Genomic DNA, 15,836 nt, shown 5'->3' on the forward strand with positions numbered 1-15,836 from the left:
GTGGCCCAGCTGTACAGATCCACTTTGATAGCGATCGGAACCACTGGTTGGCATCTTGTTTCACATCCGATAGAGTGGAGATCATGGACAGCTTAAAATCCTCCAAACTCAGCAATTCCATGAAGAGACAAATCCTGGAATACTATGGGGAAGTGGCCCCAGATCCTCTGGGAAGCCTGATACAACTAAAGGTGCACCAGCAACCCAATGGCAATGACTGTGGGGTATATGCCATAGCCAATGTGTGCGAATTACTGGCAAACGGAGGCCCCAATGGCTGCAGGTATGATGAGAAGAGAATGAGGCAGCACCTCGTTGAATGCCTGGAGAGGGGAGAGATCACCCCATTCCCCAAAAAGGCTCAACGCTCCTCACAGAGTGTAACAAAGAGACAGAAGAGAGACAAAGAGAGTAATGCTCAATGCAGTAAGGTCCAGGCAAAGGCCCCAACAGATACAAGTGTGGCCCCTACACACAGTAATGTGACCTTACAGTGGCTCCTCATTAAGTGTGAGTGTGAGCTGATACTGCACCTCTCATGTTATGCGGTGTACTTGCATATATGCACCCCTATTGCTCTAGTGCAACTATCCTTCAGCCTCCTCCTTCCTCTACTCAACTGAAGCTGAATGGATCAAAACCTGCAGAGCTAACGGTATCACAAACTGGATCCACAGCAGAACATCACTGTGAGATCCAATCATTCCAAGTGCACATCATCCAGAGAAAGAAACGATAATCTAACATGGAGTATAGAGTGAAACTACAATCCTACCGTGCGAACCCTTTCTCTGGACCAGCTGACCAGCACTGTGACCTTACCGGTCATCATGGACAGGTGAGTGACATTTATTCACAGCACAGGCCATAAGAACTTCTCTTTGGGAGGGTCTCTAATCCGGCTCAGGCTCACGTGCTGCTGTACGGTGCATGTGGTGGGAATGTTCCGCCCGAGCAATAGTGTCCCATTAAACAGGTACTAACTGGATGCTGCTTTTCATTGCAGATTCCTCAGCTCGGAACCAGCGGCTTGGACCAGTATCCTGCAAAAGAAACATTCCAATAGGAAATGCTGGTGCCAAAAGGAATTCTGCAGGAGCTGTGGAAGAAGATTTTGGGTGGGGGGCTGGGGAAGAAGATTCTGTACAAAACTTTTCTTGCCTCCCAGACTCCCCACCAGTGAGCATCAACTTCTGAAACAGGGGGGCTACAGATTCTTTGCCCCCCCCCACAGTTCCAATGTGCATGGAATTCTTTTGTTATATTATACCCTTTCCTTTTTCCCTATAAAAATAATTGTATTTATATAAATGTTTAATAATAATAAAAAATATAATAATGTGACTATGAGGCTTTGTTGACTTTTTATGGCTGTAGAACATGTGAAAGGGAACAAAGGAGCAGGACTGGATGGGATTCACTCCAGGGTAATAAAAGAGCTCAGCCAATCAAACAAGGTTACGCAGAGGGGTCAAGACAAGGGTTAGATATTAGGGATGAATCAACACTTTTAATAATTTAGAATTATTGGCATCTAAATCTTGGAATGAGTTTATAGAAACTGAAGTCCATGGGGGGTTAGTGGATGAGGAGGTTTCCCTATATTCTACATTTACAAATAAATCCCAAAAATATCCGTCTCTGGGTGAGATACAAGTTATGCATCAGTTTGTGATTGAAGTAAAACCTCCTTTGTAGGATCACAGGGTGATAACTTAACTGCTGGGGAGAGGAAGGCCCTTCAACATCTACAGAACATGGACCAATTGGTGATGAAGTCCTCCGACAAGGGGGCAAAGTGTTATTAATGGGCCTAGAATATTATATATGGGAGGCTGAGACACAGCTCAAAGACCCCTCCCAATATATGAAACTTGATGGTAATCCTTTACAACAGTAACAATGTAGGTTAAAGACCATTTTACATGAGGCGTTGGCCGTGGGGGTAATTAACCCTTTAAGTGCCACAGAACGTAGAATCTACGTTCTGTGGATCAAAGGACCAAAGTGCCACAGATCGTAGATTCTACGTTCTGCAGCACTTCCGGGTTTGCGAGCGGAGGAGCGGCTGTTAGAGCCGCTCGCTCCGCTCCTTCACGATCCCCTGCCCCTAGACAACGAGCAGAGCAGGGGATCGTGTGGCCCCTGGGGCGCGATCGCCCAGGGGCCCCAAAGCAGCAGCAGGGACGCGTTTCCTATGCGTCCTGCTGCTGCCTGCGCCGCACTTCCGCCCAGCTCCGCCCCCACATGGCTGATGATCGTTGGAGCTGGAGATCTGCTGCGTGGGACCCTTTCTGATCGATCTGCAGCATCTACCCCAGGTAAGTGTAACATTTACACACACAAAAACACACAAACACACCAACACACACTTATTACAGTAATATACACTTACATTCACACTTACACACACTCACACATAGATTTTTGGGGATTGGGGGGGTCACACACACTCACAGCACCCATGTACACTTGCACACGCGCACATGCGCAAATAACATGCAATTTACCCGTTGTGCACACGCATATGTACATATATGGCTTTGTGGCTTTTTTTTTTTTTTTTCTTATCGCATCGTCTCTTTTTGGGCTAAAAAAAATGTTTTATTGCCGTTCCGAATAGCGTATTCGCTAACCGTACTGTGCAATAGCTTTTGTATGTTATTTTGGTGGTTATATTGCAATTTTGGGTATTTTGGTGCATTTTTAGCCATTTTATTGAATTTTTAGCCATTTTATTGCATTTTCAGCTCTGCATTTGTGTTGTTCACTTGTTTCTGCCCGTATAATCGATTTGGCCCAGCTAAAATATTCAAACGGTAATTCTGGTGGCCGATTACACTAGTGTGAAAAAAAAAAGCATTGATTTTTGTGGTTTTATTAGTTTTTGGTGATTTATTTGCATTTCACACTGTTCTGTGTTATTTTGTTTTGCCTATGTAAATTTTATCTACTATATATCCATTTGGGGGTCTCTGTGCGCCACATAGTTTGGTATATCTATGCATATTGGGCATCAAAGTGTTCAGTAGACCCCTGTCATTCATATTTAGGATGTTTTATGCTGATACGTTACGAAATGTGGGGCACATAATGGGGTAAAATTCAAGCTTTGTGACGATTTTCAGAAATTTGATAAAAACCGTTATGTTCAGCATTGCTTTGCAGTTTGGCAGTTTGCTGTAGAAACACTTATTTACCCATTTTGGATTCGTCAGAATGTGTACTTTCTGAAAATATATGGTTTTCTGGGGTCTCTGTACTGTTAGGGGGGTCTAATGTCGCATAATACACACACCAGGTGCTTATATTGCAGCAGCCAGCGCGTCAGCTGTGAAAATGTCTATACATTTTTTTTTAACAATTCTTTTATTGAAACAATTGTACATGCAACCAACATCACTGTCACAAACACAATTTTTGTACCGTTTTATACACGTACCATGCAAGCATTTTGTTACAAAATAAAACATAAACTAAAAAACAATTACACGGTGTCATTGTCATTCTATAAATTCTTGCATTATTCCTGCATTTGATCGTGATTTCTTTGCCATAGCTTTAGAATTAGACCCATGCAGTTCTATCACAGCACATCAAGTTAACCATAAGTGTAACTGTAACAAGTATCGAAAACTGCCATTGTTTCCCGTCATGACTCAATTTAAACACACAGTACTAATCCCATCCCGACTTTGTCCCGCATACCTTTGTCTCCCAACCATAGTAAGAGCAGACTGTGTAAGAGGTAGTGAACCAATAATTAGGCCTATGACATTCCCACATCCCATCCATATAAAACGCACAAACAATGGATAACAGGAGCACAATGTGTGCTGTTAATGAGTCAAGGTGGGTCCAGATCAGGGTCTTCTTCAATCCACAAGCCCCATATCTTAGCAAATTTCTCAGGACAACCCCTTTTCATATACGTAAGTTTGTACAACGGTAAGGATTTTTCTATGATCCGTACCCATTCTTGAACAGTAGGCCCTCCGCTAGATTTCCAGTTGATTGCAATCACTTTTTTAGCATACATACAGAGTATGGACAGTAATGTGCGATGAGCCCTCCTCGGAGAGACGTCCTCTACCTGACTTAGTAAAATTATTCTAGGTTCTAGTGGCACGAAGAGATCAGACTTATCTGCAATGAGTTGCACAATCGCCCGCCAATATATCTTTATCACTGGACAATCCCACACCATATGAAAAAAGTCCGCTGGAGAGTGATGACATCTGGGGCACTCTGAACTAATAGCTGGGTCTATTTTATGCAATCGCTGTGGGGTAAAGTATACTCTATGCAAGTAGTTAATTTGTGTCATCCTATCTTTACTGCTAATCAAACCCTCAAAGATGGAGGTTAGTGAATCTTCCCAGTTTTCTTGCGTGATCTCGGGAATGTCATGCTGCCACTTTGCTCGTAATTTATGTAAAGGGGTACCCCTCGTATTCTGCATCAGAGCATAAAAGTGCGATAGCGGCTTGCGTAACTCCTGATTATGTATCCCTAACTCTAGGCCGTTTGGAGCGATGTCCACAACTGCATTCTTAAATTGGGTTACAAGTGCGTGTCTCAGTTGCAGATATCTGAAAAACATAGTATTCGGTAAAGAATAAGTATCTTTCAGAGCTTGAAAACTGACAGGTTTACCTTCTGTTATGACATTGGACAAGTATTTTATATTATACCTTGCCCAGAGCTGGGGATCTGGGAGTAGCTCCAGCTGCTTCAGATAAGGGTTACACCATAGTGGGGTAAAACCGGAGCACTGGTGTTGCAGCTTCGGATAATATTGGAGAGCCAACTGCCAGGCCTTTAATGTCTCTTTCATCAGAAGAGATACTGCAATATTGTATGTGGCACCCCGGTATGGTAGATTTCTCAATCCTTCAAAAGACCCTGCCAGTTTAGCTTCAAGTATCACAGATGCATTCGTATCATCGGAATTGGCCCAGTTCCTGACAACCACCATCTGTGTTGCCAGATAATAAAGGAACAGGTTGGGGGCTGCCAACCCTCCCTGATGAGAGGGGAGCTGTAAAGTGGTGAGAGCTAATCTGGGAGTAGTGTTATTCCAGTACAGTGTAAGTGTGAGACTTTTGAGTGTGGAGAAGATTGCTCGTGGAATCAACATGGGGGACTGCCTAAATATATAAGTTAATTTCGGTAGTATCACCATTTTAAATAGATTTATTCTACCAAATAGAGATAGGGGTAGACTCGCCCAAGCATTTCTTTTCTGTTCCATATACTTAATTTGAGGCAGAATGTTAAGTTCTGTATATTTGGTTAAATCAGCGTGGATCCAAATCCCTAGATACTTGAAGGTGGACACCCAGTTAAGACCAAGAGTCTTTTGGGGGGTATCCGGTGGGAGAGCATCAATGGGAAAGAGGACGGACTTGGACCAGTTGATCTTAAGTCCAGAATAGTTAGTGTGATCGTTTATAATATTTAGAGCGTGAGCTAGTGCCAGATGGGGGTTGGGTAAATATAATAATGTGTCATCAGCATACATTGAAATCATTTCCGTCAGTTCCCCAATCTTAAGCCCTTCAATTTCATGGGAGGCCCTAATGCGGCAGGCCATAGGTTCCATGGCTAGTGCAAACAATAAAGGAGAAAGAGGGCAACCCTGCCTGGTGCCCCTAAGGATAGGAAATGAAGCAGACAGTTTGGTGTTAGTACGAATTTTGGCTACAGGCCGCCGGTATAGTGCCCTTATCCAGTTAATGTACAATGGGGGTATACCTACTCTGCTCAGTGTGGCCCATAAATAATCCCATTCTACTGAGTCAAAAGCCTTTTCGTTATCCAAAGAGGCAATCAACCTGCTACCTGAATTATCATGTGAAATGGAAATGTTGGTGAACAGTCTCCTGATGTTTATGTCCGTGGATCGCCCAGGCATAAAACCCGTCTGATCTGGGGAAATTAAGTTAGAGAGTAAGGGCGCTAAGCGCGTTGCCAATACTTTCGCTAAAATTTTTGCGTCCGCATTAATGAGTGCAATGGGTCTGTATGAGGTACATTCCAGCGGGTCTTTGCCTGGTTTTAACAATAAAATTATTAAAGACTCTCTCATCGAGGTTGGCAACGGAGACCCAATTTGTACCCCATTATATAGTTCCGTCAGGAGTGGTGCAAGTAGCTTAACATGTTGTTTATACCACTCCATTGGCAACCCATCAGTTCCTGGAGTTTTCCCGGCTGGGAATGAGGCAATAGCAGTTTCAACCTCCACTAGCGTGATACCATCAGCCAGCCCCATAGCTAGTTGTGTCTCCAGAGTTGGCATAGCAATGGATTCCAGATAGTCACGTATGTCATCAGCGGTGGTACATATTTTGGGGCTGTATAAGTCAGCATAAAAATCCATAAATCTTAGATTAATATCGTCTAATGAGGACACAACAGTACCATCCAGTAACCTGACAGCAGGGATTGCCATACTCGGCGTTTCCTCTTTAGCTAGCATCGCAAGTAACTTCCCATTTTTGTCCCCGTGCTCAAATATATTACCTTTCTGATAGAGTATATGTTTTTTGGTGAGCTCAACTTGGGCAAGTTTTAAGGCATTCTGGCTGGCCTGCCACCTCTGATACAGGTGATCGGATGGGCAGTTGATATATGCCGCCTCCTCCGCCTGAGCTGCTACCATTTTTTGGGCTAGGTCAGCCTGCGCTAGTCTTGTTAGTGCAGCAATATTACTAACAAATTCCCCCCTGATATAAGCCTTGAAAGCGTCCCATTTTACATGTAGTGGAGTTTCGTCGCCATTCACGGCTAAAAAATTTTTGATACTAGTAGCAATGGTTTCGTTTAAATGAATATGTTTCGCCCAGTAAGGGCTCAGCCTCCACACTCTATCCATGGGAGCTTGCGAGTATGTAAAGGTAAGTAGCAGGGGAGAGTGATCTGAGATGCCTCTCGTAAGCATCTCCACCTTTTTTACCCATTTATTCATCTCCATACACCCTAGAGCCAGATCAATTCTCGACATGCTGTTGGACCCAGGGGAGTAGCATGTATACTGTCTGATCTGAGGGTTACGAACTCTCCACAAATCCACTAGATTAATGGTGGAAACCCAGCGGTTGAAATACCCCGAGGATACCCGAGGGGGATGTAATTTATCCATGACAGCATCAGGTACAGCATTAAAATCACCAATAAGGAGAAATGGCGCTATGGGCAGATGTAGCATTTGCTCCGTCACTTCATTAAAAAATTCCTCTGTAGGTGAAGGGGGGGCGTAGATATTCGCTAGATTGAATTTTTTGCCAAAAACATTCCCATGCAGAAGGATAAATCTACCATATTTATCAGAAAGCACTTTTTCTACTTTTAGCGGACATGTTTTAGCTAATAAAATAGACACACCCCTAGAATAACTGGAAAAAGTGGAGTGATACATAGATCCGATCCAGGGTTTTTTCAGTGATAACAGTTTAGTGCCCACTAGGTGAGTTTCTTGGAGAAAAATTATCTGTGGCTTGTACCGTCTTATAAAGTCAAAGACCAGTCTACGCTTTATCCCATCCCCCAACCCTCTTACATTCCACGACATTACGCTAATGGTCGCCATCATCACAGGTATAGAGAGTAATGAAACCTGGTGAAGACATAGAGAGACCAAAACTGCACATTGACAGGAAACCACAATAGGTTAAGAATTTCAAGACACCGTAAAAGACAACACTGCTAACATTTCCCGCAACTTTAACCCATACCCAAACCCACCCTACCCACTCCATAACTTTAGAAGAGTGAGTTTTGTTTTCCAACTTACCCCTAAGAAAATAAAGTAAACTATGAAAGGGGGGTTAGTGTACGCACTTTGTCCTTACTAGGCACACTTGAATGTCCATAGGCCAGTCACTGCCGCCCGGGAATGAAAGGATCGTATAAGAACTGTCCTGCAAAAAAACATATTTTGTATTGTTACCTGTCCGGGAGAGTTTCTTCGGATACAGTCAGTGTGAAAAACAATGGTAGACGGACCATGTCTACCAGAATGATATTGTAATCCCAAAGCCCGAGCTGCGTCACACCAGTTGAAAGCAGAGTGAGGCAGCTTATTGCTCTCGCCGTGGAGACTGCCGTGGTCTTTCCTCCAGCCAAGTAAAGACCTCCTCCGGTGTAGTAAAGAAGCTGGCTTTGCCGTTATCTGTTACTCTCAGTCTGGCCGGAAACATCATGGCATACGGGATTTGCCTTTGTCGGAGTCGTTGCTTGGCTTCATTGAATTTCGCCCTCTGTTTCCGAATTTCTGTAGAGAAATCTGGATAAAGTGATATTCGATGATTCTCAAAAAATATTTCTCCCGCTCTCCGAGCCGCTTGTAGAGCCGAGTCTCTGTCACGGTAATTCAGAAGACGGGCAATTAATGGGCGTGGAGGGGCCCCCGGTGGTGGTGGCCTACCCGGCACCCTGTGTGCCCTCTCCACCGTAAAGGCTGATGAGAAGATGGTTCGGGTAAACATATCAGTCAGCCATTTTTCCACAAAGAGTTCTGTGGCTGTTCCCTCAACTCTCTCAGGAAGACCCAGTATCCGTATATTGTTCCGTCTCAGACGGTTCTCCAAGTCATCTGCCTTGTTCTCCAGCAATGCTAATTGTTTTTCTGTGGTTAGCATCCTGTTGGGGAGAGGCGCTGTGTAATCCTCCATGTCACTGACCCTTTCCACCTCCCCTGTTCTCTCCCTCAATTTCTGAACATCATGTTTCAAGATTGCAAAGTCAGTTCTGAGTTCATCTATTTTCCCAACCAGAGCAGTGTGATTTGTGGTAATAGCCTGCAGAACTGCTGATAAGGTAGGCTCTGAGGGGGATGGCACAATTGCAGGGGAGGAGGGTGCAGTATCATTATGCTCTAGAGCCAAAATCCCTGCTGTGTTACATGCAGGGGAAGACATACCTGCTGGTAGAGGTTGTGGTTGTGGCTCTCTGGCAAAGCGTGCTAACTTTCCTGCAGCATCGCCTCCAAGGCCCTGCTGTTCGTCAGAAGCGGAGCGCGCCGCGTGGTTTGCGCCGCCATTTTTGTTAGCCATGGTGCGGGGAGACACAGAATGGCGCGCTGTGTTATTGCGCCGACTTCTCCTCACCATCGGAGGCTCCGGCAGGGCTCCCAGGTACTGTACCCGGCAGGCAGCGAAGATTATGCGCTGTTAAGTGCAGGTTATCCGCAGTATATAGCTCCCTTGCGGCGGAGCTGACGGCCTGTGCTGCCTATCCGGTCGCCATGCAGACCACGCCCCCCGAAAAATGTCTATACATATTGTCATTTGGGGGTCTCTGTGCGCAACATAGTTTGGTATATCTATGCATATTGGGCATCAAAGTGTTCAGTAGACCCCTGGCGCTCATATTTAGGATGTTTTATGCTGATAAGCTACGAAATGTGGGGCATATAATGGGGTAGAATTCAAGCTTTGTGACGATTTTCAGAAATTTGATAAAAACCGTTATGTTCAGCATTGCTTTGCAGTTTGGCAGTTTGCAGTAGAAACACTTATTTACCCATATTGGATTCGTCAAAATGTGTACTTTCTGAAAATATATGGTTTTCTGGGGTCTCTGTGCTGTTAGGTGGTCTAATGTCGCATAATACACACACCGGGTGGTTATATTGCTGCAGCCAGCGCGTCAGCCGTGAAAATGTCTATACATATTGTCATTTGGGGGTCTCTGTGCGCCACATAGTTTGGTATATCTATGCATATTGGGCATCAAAGTGTTCAGTAGACCCCATGCGCTCATATTTAGGATGTTTTATGCTGATAAGTTACGAAATGTGGGGCATATAATGGGGTAAAATTCAAGCTTTGTGACGATGTTCAGAAATTTGATAAAAACCGTTACGTTCAGCATTGCTTTGCAGTTTGACAGTTTGCAGTAGGAACACATATTTACCCATATTGGATTCGTCAAAATGTGTACTTTCTGAAAATATATGGTTTTCTGGGGTCTCTGTACTGTTAGGGGGGTCTAATGTCGCATATTACACACACCAGGTGCTTGTATTGCAGCAGCCAGCGCGCATCAGCCGTGAAAATGTATACACTATTGTCATTTGGGGGTCTCTGTGCGCCACATAGTTTGGTATATCTATGCATATTGGGCATCAAAGTGTTTAGTAGACCCCTGGCGTTCATATTCAGGATGTTTTATGCTGATAAGTTACGAAATGTGGGGCATATAATGGGGTAAAATTCAAGCTTTGTGACGATTTTCAGAAATTTGATAAAAACCGTTACGTTCAGCATTGCTTTGCAGTTTGACAGTATGCAGTAGGAACACATATTTACCCATATTGGATTCGTCAGAATGTGTACTTTCCGAAAATATATGGTTTTCTGGGGTCTCTGTACTGTTAGGGGGGTCTAATGTCGCATATTAGACACACCGGGTGCTTATATTGCAGCAGCCAGCGCGCGTCAGCCGTGAAAATGTATACACTATTGTCATTTGGGGGTCTCTGTGCGCCACATAGTTTGGTATATCTATGCATATTGGGCATTAAAGTGTTCAGTAGACCCCTGGCGTTCATATTCAGGATGTTTTATGCTGATAAGTTACGAAATGTGGGGCATATAATGGGGTAAAATTCAAGCTTTGTGACGATTTTCAGAAATTTGATAAAAACCGTTATGTTCAGCATTGCTTTGCAGTTTGGCAGTTTGCAGTAGAAACACTTATTTACCCATATTGGATTCGTCAGAATGTGTACTTTCTGAAAATATATGGTTTTCTGGGGTCTCTGTACTGTTAGGTGGTCTAATGTCGCATAATACACACACACCGGGTGGTTATATTGCTGCAGCCAGCGTGTCAGCCGTGAAAATGTCTATACATATTGTCATTTGTGGGTCTCTGTGCGCCACATAGTTTGGTATATCTATGCATTTTGGGCATCAAAGTGTTCAGTAGACCCCTGGCGCTCATATTTAGGATGTTTTATGCTGATAAGTTACGAAATGTGGGGCATATAATGGGATAAATTTCAAGCTTTGTGACGATTTTCAGAAATTTGATAAAAACTGTTACGTTCAGCATTGCTTTGCAGTTTGACAGTTTGCAGTAGGAACACATATTTACCCATTTTGGATTCGTCAGAATGTGTACTTTCTGAAAATATATGGTTTTCTGGGGTCTCTGTACTGTTAGGGGGGTCTAATGTCGCATATTACACACACCGGGTGCTTATATTGCAGCAGCCAGCGTGCGTCAGCCGTGAAAATGTATATACACTATTGTCATTTGGGGGTCTCTGTGCGCCACATAGTTTGGTATATCTATGCATATTGGGCATCAAAGTGTTCAGTAGACCCCTGGCGTTCATATTCAGGATGTTTTATGCTGATAAGTTACGAAATGTGGGGCATATAATGGGGTAAAATTCAAGCTTTGTGACGATTTTCAGAAATTTGATAAAAACCGTTACGTTCAGCATTGCTTTGCAGTTTGACAGTTTGCAGTAGGAACACATATTTACCCATATTGGATTCGTCAGAATGTGTACTTTCTGAAAATATATGGTTTTCTGGGGTCTCTGTACTGTTAGGTGGTCTAATGTCGCATAATACACACACCGGGTGGTTATATTGCAGCAGCCAGCGCGTCAGCCGTGAAAATGTCTATACATATTGTCATTTGGGGGTCTCTGTGCCCCACATAGTTTGGTATATCTATGCACATTGGGCATCAAACTGTTTAGTAGACCCCTATGTTTATATTTAGGATGCTTTATGCTGGTAATGATACATGGACAATACGATGCTGGAAAGTTGAAGCTTTGAGGCAATTTTCAAAATATTTTACCAAAACCGCCAAATTTGGCAAAGCCTTGCGACTCAGTAGTTTGGGGCAGAAAGGCATGGGTACCCATTTTAGATTCTGTATAATGTGTACTTTCCAAAAATATATGGGTTTGGGGGGTAAACATATATTTCTGTGTTTTTACCCCACAAAAATGCAGTCAATGTGTTGATTTTTCATTAGCTGAAGTTACCCACAGGACTATTTGTATGCGCTAACTTCATTTTGGGGCCTCTAACTGCCATATACTTTGGTAAACCTATGCACAGTGGGCACCAAACTGTTTGGAAGACCCCTGGCAATCATATTTAGGGTGTTTTTTTTTGGTGCGTAACGATACGTGGGTGATATGGTGCTGAGAAGTTGAAGCTTTGAGGCAATTTTCAGATATTTCACCAAAACCGACAATTGTGGGAAAGCCTTGCGACTCAGTAGTTTGGAGCAGAAAGGCATGGGTACCCATTTTAGATTCGGTAGAATGTGTACTTTCCAAAAATATATGGGTTTGGGGGGTAAACATATATTTCTGTGTTTTTACCCCACAAAAATGCAGTCAATGTGTTGATTTTTCATTAGCTGAAGTTACCCACAGGACTATTTGTATGTGCTAACTTCATTTTGGGGCCTCTAACTGCCATATACTTTGGTAAACCTATGCACAGTGGGCACCAAACTGTTTGGAGGACCCCTGGCAATCATATTTAGGGTGTTTTTTTTTGGTGCGTAACGATACATGGGTGATATGGTGCTGAGAAGTTGAAGCTTTGAGGCAATTTTCAGATATTTCACCAAAACCGACAATTGTGGGAAAGCCTTGCGACTCAGTAGTTTGGAGCAGAAAGGCATGGGTACCCATTTTAGATTCGGTAGAATGTGAACTTTCCAAAAATATATGGGTTTGGGGGGTAAACATATATTTCTGTGTTTTTTACCCCACAAAAATGCAGTCAATGTGTTGATTTTTCATTAGCTGAAGTTACCCACAGGACTATTTGTATGCGCTAACTTCATTTTGGGGCCTCTAACTGCCATATACTTTGGTAAACCTATGCACAGTGGGCACCAAACTGTTTGGAGGACCCCTGGCAATCATATTTAGGGTGTTTTTTTTTTGGTGCGTAACGATACATGGGTGATATGGTGCTGAGAAGTTGAAGCTTTGAGGCAATTTTCAGATATTTCACCAAAACCGACAATTGTGGGAAAGCCTTGCGACTCAGTAGTTTGGAGCAGAAAGGCATGGGTACCCATTTTAGATTCGGTAGAATGTGTACTTTCCAAAATATATGGGTTTGGGGGGTAAACATATATTTCTGTGTTTTTACCCACAAAAATGCAGTCAATGTGTTGATTTTTCATTAGCTGAAGTTACCCACAGGACTATTTGTATGCGCTAACTTCATTTTGGGGCCTCTAACTGCCATATACTTTGGTAAACCTATGCACAGTGGGCACCAAACTGTTTGGAGGACCCCTGGCAATCATATTTAGGGTGTTTTTTTTGGTGCGTAACGATACATGGGTGATATGGTGCTGAGAAGTTGAAGCTTTGAGGAAATTTTCAGATATTTCACCAAAACCGACAATTGTGGGAAAGCCTTGCGACTCAGTAGTTTGGAGCAGAAAGGCATGGGTACCCATTTTAGATTCGGTAGAATGTGTACTTTCCAAAAATATATGGGTTTGGGGGGTAAACATATATTTCTGTGTTTTTACCCCACAAAAATGCAGTCAATGTGTTGATTTTTCATTAGATGAAGTTACCCACAGGACTATTTGTATGCGCTAACTTCATTTTGAGGCCTCTAACTGCCAGATACTTTGGTAAACCTATGAACAATGGCCACCAAACTGTTTGGAGGAACCCTGGCAATCATATTTAGGGTGTTTTTTCTTGGTGCGTAACGATACATGGGTGATATGGTGCTGAGAAGTTGAAGCTTTGAGGCAATTTTCAGATATTTCACCAAAACCGACAATTGTGGGAAAGCCTTGCGACTCAGTAGTTTGGAACAGAAAGGCATGGGTACCCATTTTAGATTCTGTAGAATGTGAACTTTCCAAAAATATATGGGTTTTGGGGGGTAAACATATATTTCTGTGTTTTTACCCCACAAAAATGCAGTCAATGTGTTGATTTTTCATTAGCTGAAGTTACCCACGGGACTGTTTGTATGCGCTAACTTCATTTTGGGGCCTCTAAATGCCAGATACTTTGGTAAACTTATGAACAATGGCCACCAAAATGTTCAGAGGAACCCTGGCAATCATATTTAGGGTGCTTTTTCTTAGTACGTAATGATACATGGGTGATATGGTGCTGAGAAGTTGAAGCTTTGAGGCAATTTTCAGATATTTCACCAAAACCGACAATTGTGGGAAGGCCTTGCGACTCAGTAGTTTGGAGCAGAAAGGCATGGGTACCCATTTTAGATTCTGTAGAATGTGTACTTTCCAAAAATATATGGGTTTTGGGGGGTAAACATATATTTCTGTGTTTTTACCCCACAAAAATGCAGTCAATGTGTTGATTTCTCATTAGATGAAGTTACTCACGGGACTGTTTGTATGCGCTAACTTCATTTTGGGGCCTCTAAATGCCAGATACTTTGGTAAACTTATGAACAATGGCCACCAAAATGTTCAGAGGAACCCTGGCAATCATATTTAGGGTGCTTTTTCTTAGTACGTAATGATACATGGGTGATATGGTGCTGGGAAGTTGAAGTTTTGAGGCAATTTTCAGATATTTCACCAAAACCGACAATTTTGGGAAAGCCTTGCGACTCAGTAGTTTGGAGCAGAAAGGCATGGGTACCCATTTTAGATTCTGTAGAATGTGTTCTTTCCAAAAATATATGGGTTTGGGGGGTAAACATATATTTCTGTGTTTTTACCCCACAAAAAATGCAGTCAATGTGTTGATTTCTCAGTAGCTGAAGTAAAGTCCTGAACAATTTGGATGCGCTAACTTCATATTTGTGTCTCTAAATGCCAGATACTTTGGTAAACCTATGCATAATGGATATCAAACTGTTCAGTGGACCCCTGGCAATCATATTTCAGGTGCTTTTTCTTGGTACGTAATATAGTTTGGGATATGCGGAGCAGCAAAATAAAACCTTTGAAATGATTTTTCAAAATTTTGAATTTTATTTTGAAAAACCGCTATGTTCAGACAAGCTTTTCTGTTTGGTAGTTGGGAGTAGAGAGACATAGTTACCCATTTTGTAATCGGCAGAATGTGTACTTTTCAAAAATGTATGGTTTTCTGGGGTAAACCTATGGTTTCAGGATTTTTTGCCTTGGAATCTAAAGCATGCCGTTTTCTGCCTTAGTGCTTTCAAAATTCAGTAATATACTGCCGGGAGTTTTTGCTGTACAGAAATCCTAAATCTCCCTAAAACTATACATATCTGGTATTGGCACGTTCGAGAGACATAAGGCTTTCCAAATCAGTTGGATTTTCATCTGTAAAATGAAATATTTTTCTGGTATAAATTGATATACAATGAAAAATGGTAATTTTTCATTTTTTTTTGTTATTTAGCACTATAAATTTTTTTGCACAGGTGGAAATACATGAAAACTCAGGCAGATTTAGAAAGCTCAGTTTCTACCGAAAAAAACAATGTATAGTTTTCCTAGGTAAACTATAGGTTTCCCCTCAGAAAATGCCCCTAAAGTGAGAGAGCACAAAATGCTTAAAAACGGCTGGCATTTCGCGTAACCAAAATGTGAAATTCTGCTGGCACTTAAAGGGTTAACAAACAAGAGCATGAATACCTCTGTGTTGAACACCCAACGATATTATGTTTTTATCATAAACTAAAAATCCAGAAAAGATCCACAGATGGAGGGTGGGGGACCCACAGAAACAGTCGAGAGTTGCAATAAATAGATTTTGTCTTGGCACCAATGGTTGAAACACTCCCGTCTTATGTGAAGGACACATTGGAAGTCCTTAGGAAGTTGGTTGGGAGGGAAGTGGGAGATGATGTCCTTTTGGG

The sequence above is a fragment of the Xenopus laevis genome, chromosome 2L, assembly GCF_017654675.1.
Source record: "Xenopus laevis strain J_2021 chromosome 2L, Xenopus_laevis_v10.1, whole genome shotgun sequence".
In the NCBI taxonomy this organism is placed as follows: Eukaryota; Metazoa; Chordata; class Amphibia; order Anura; family Pipidae; genus Xenopus; species Xenopus laevis.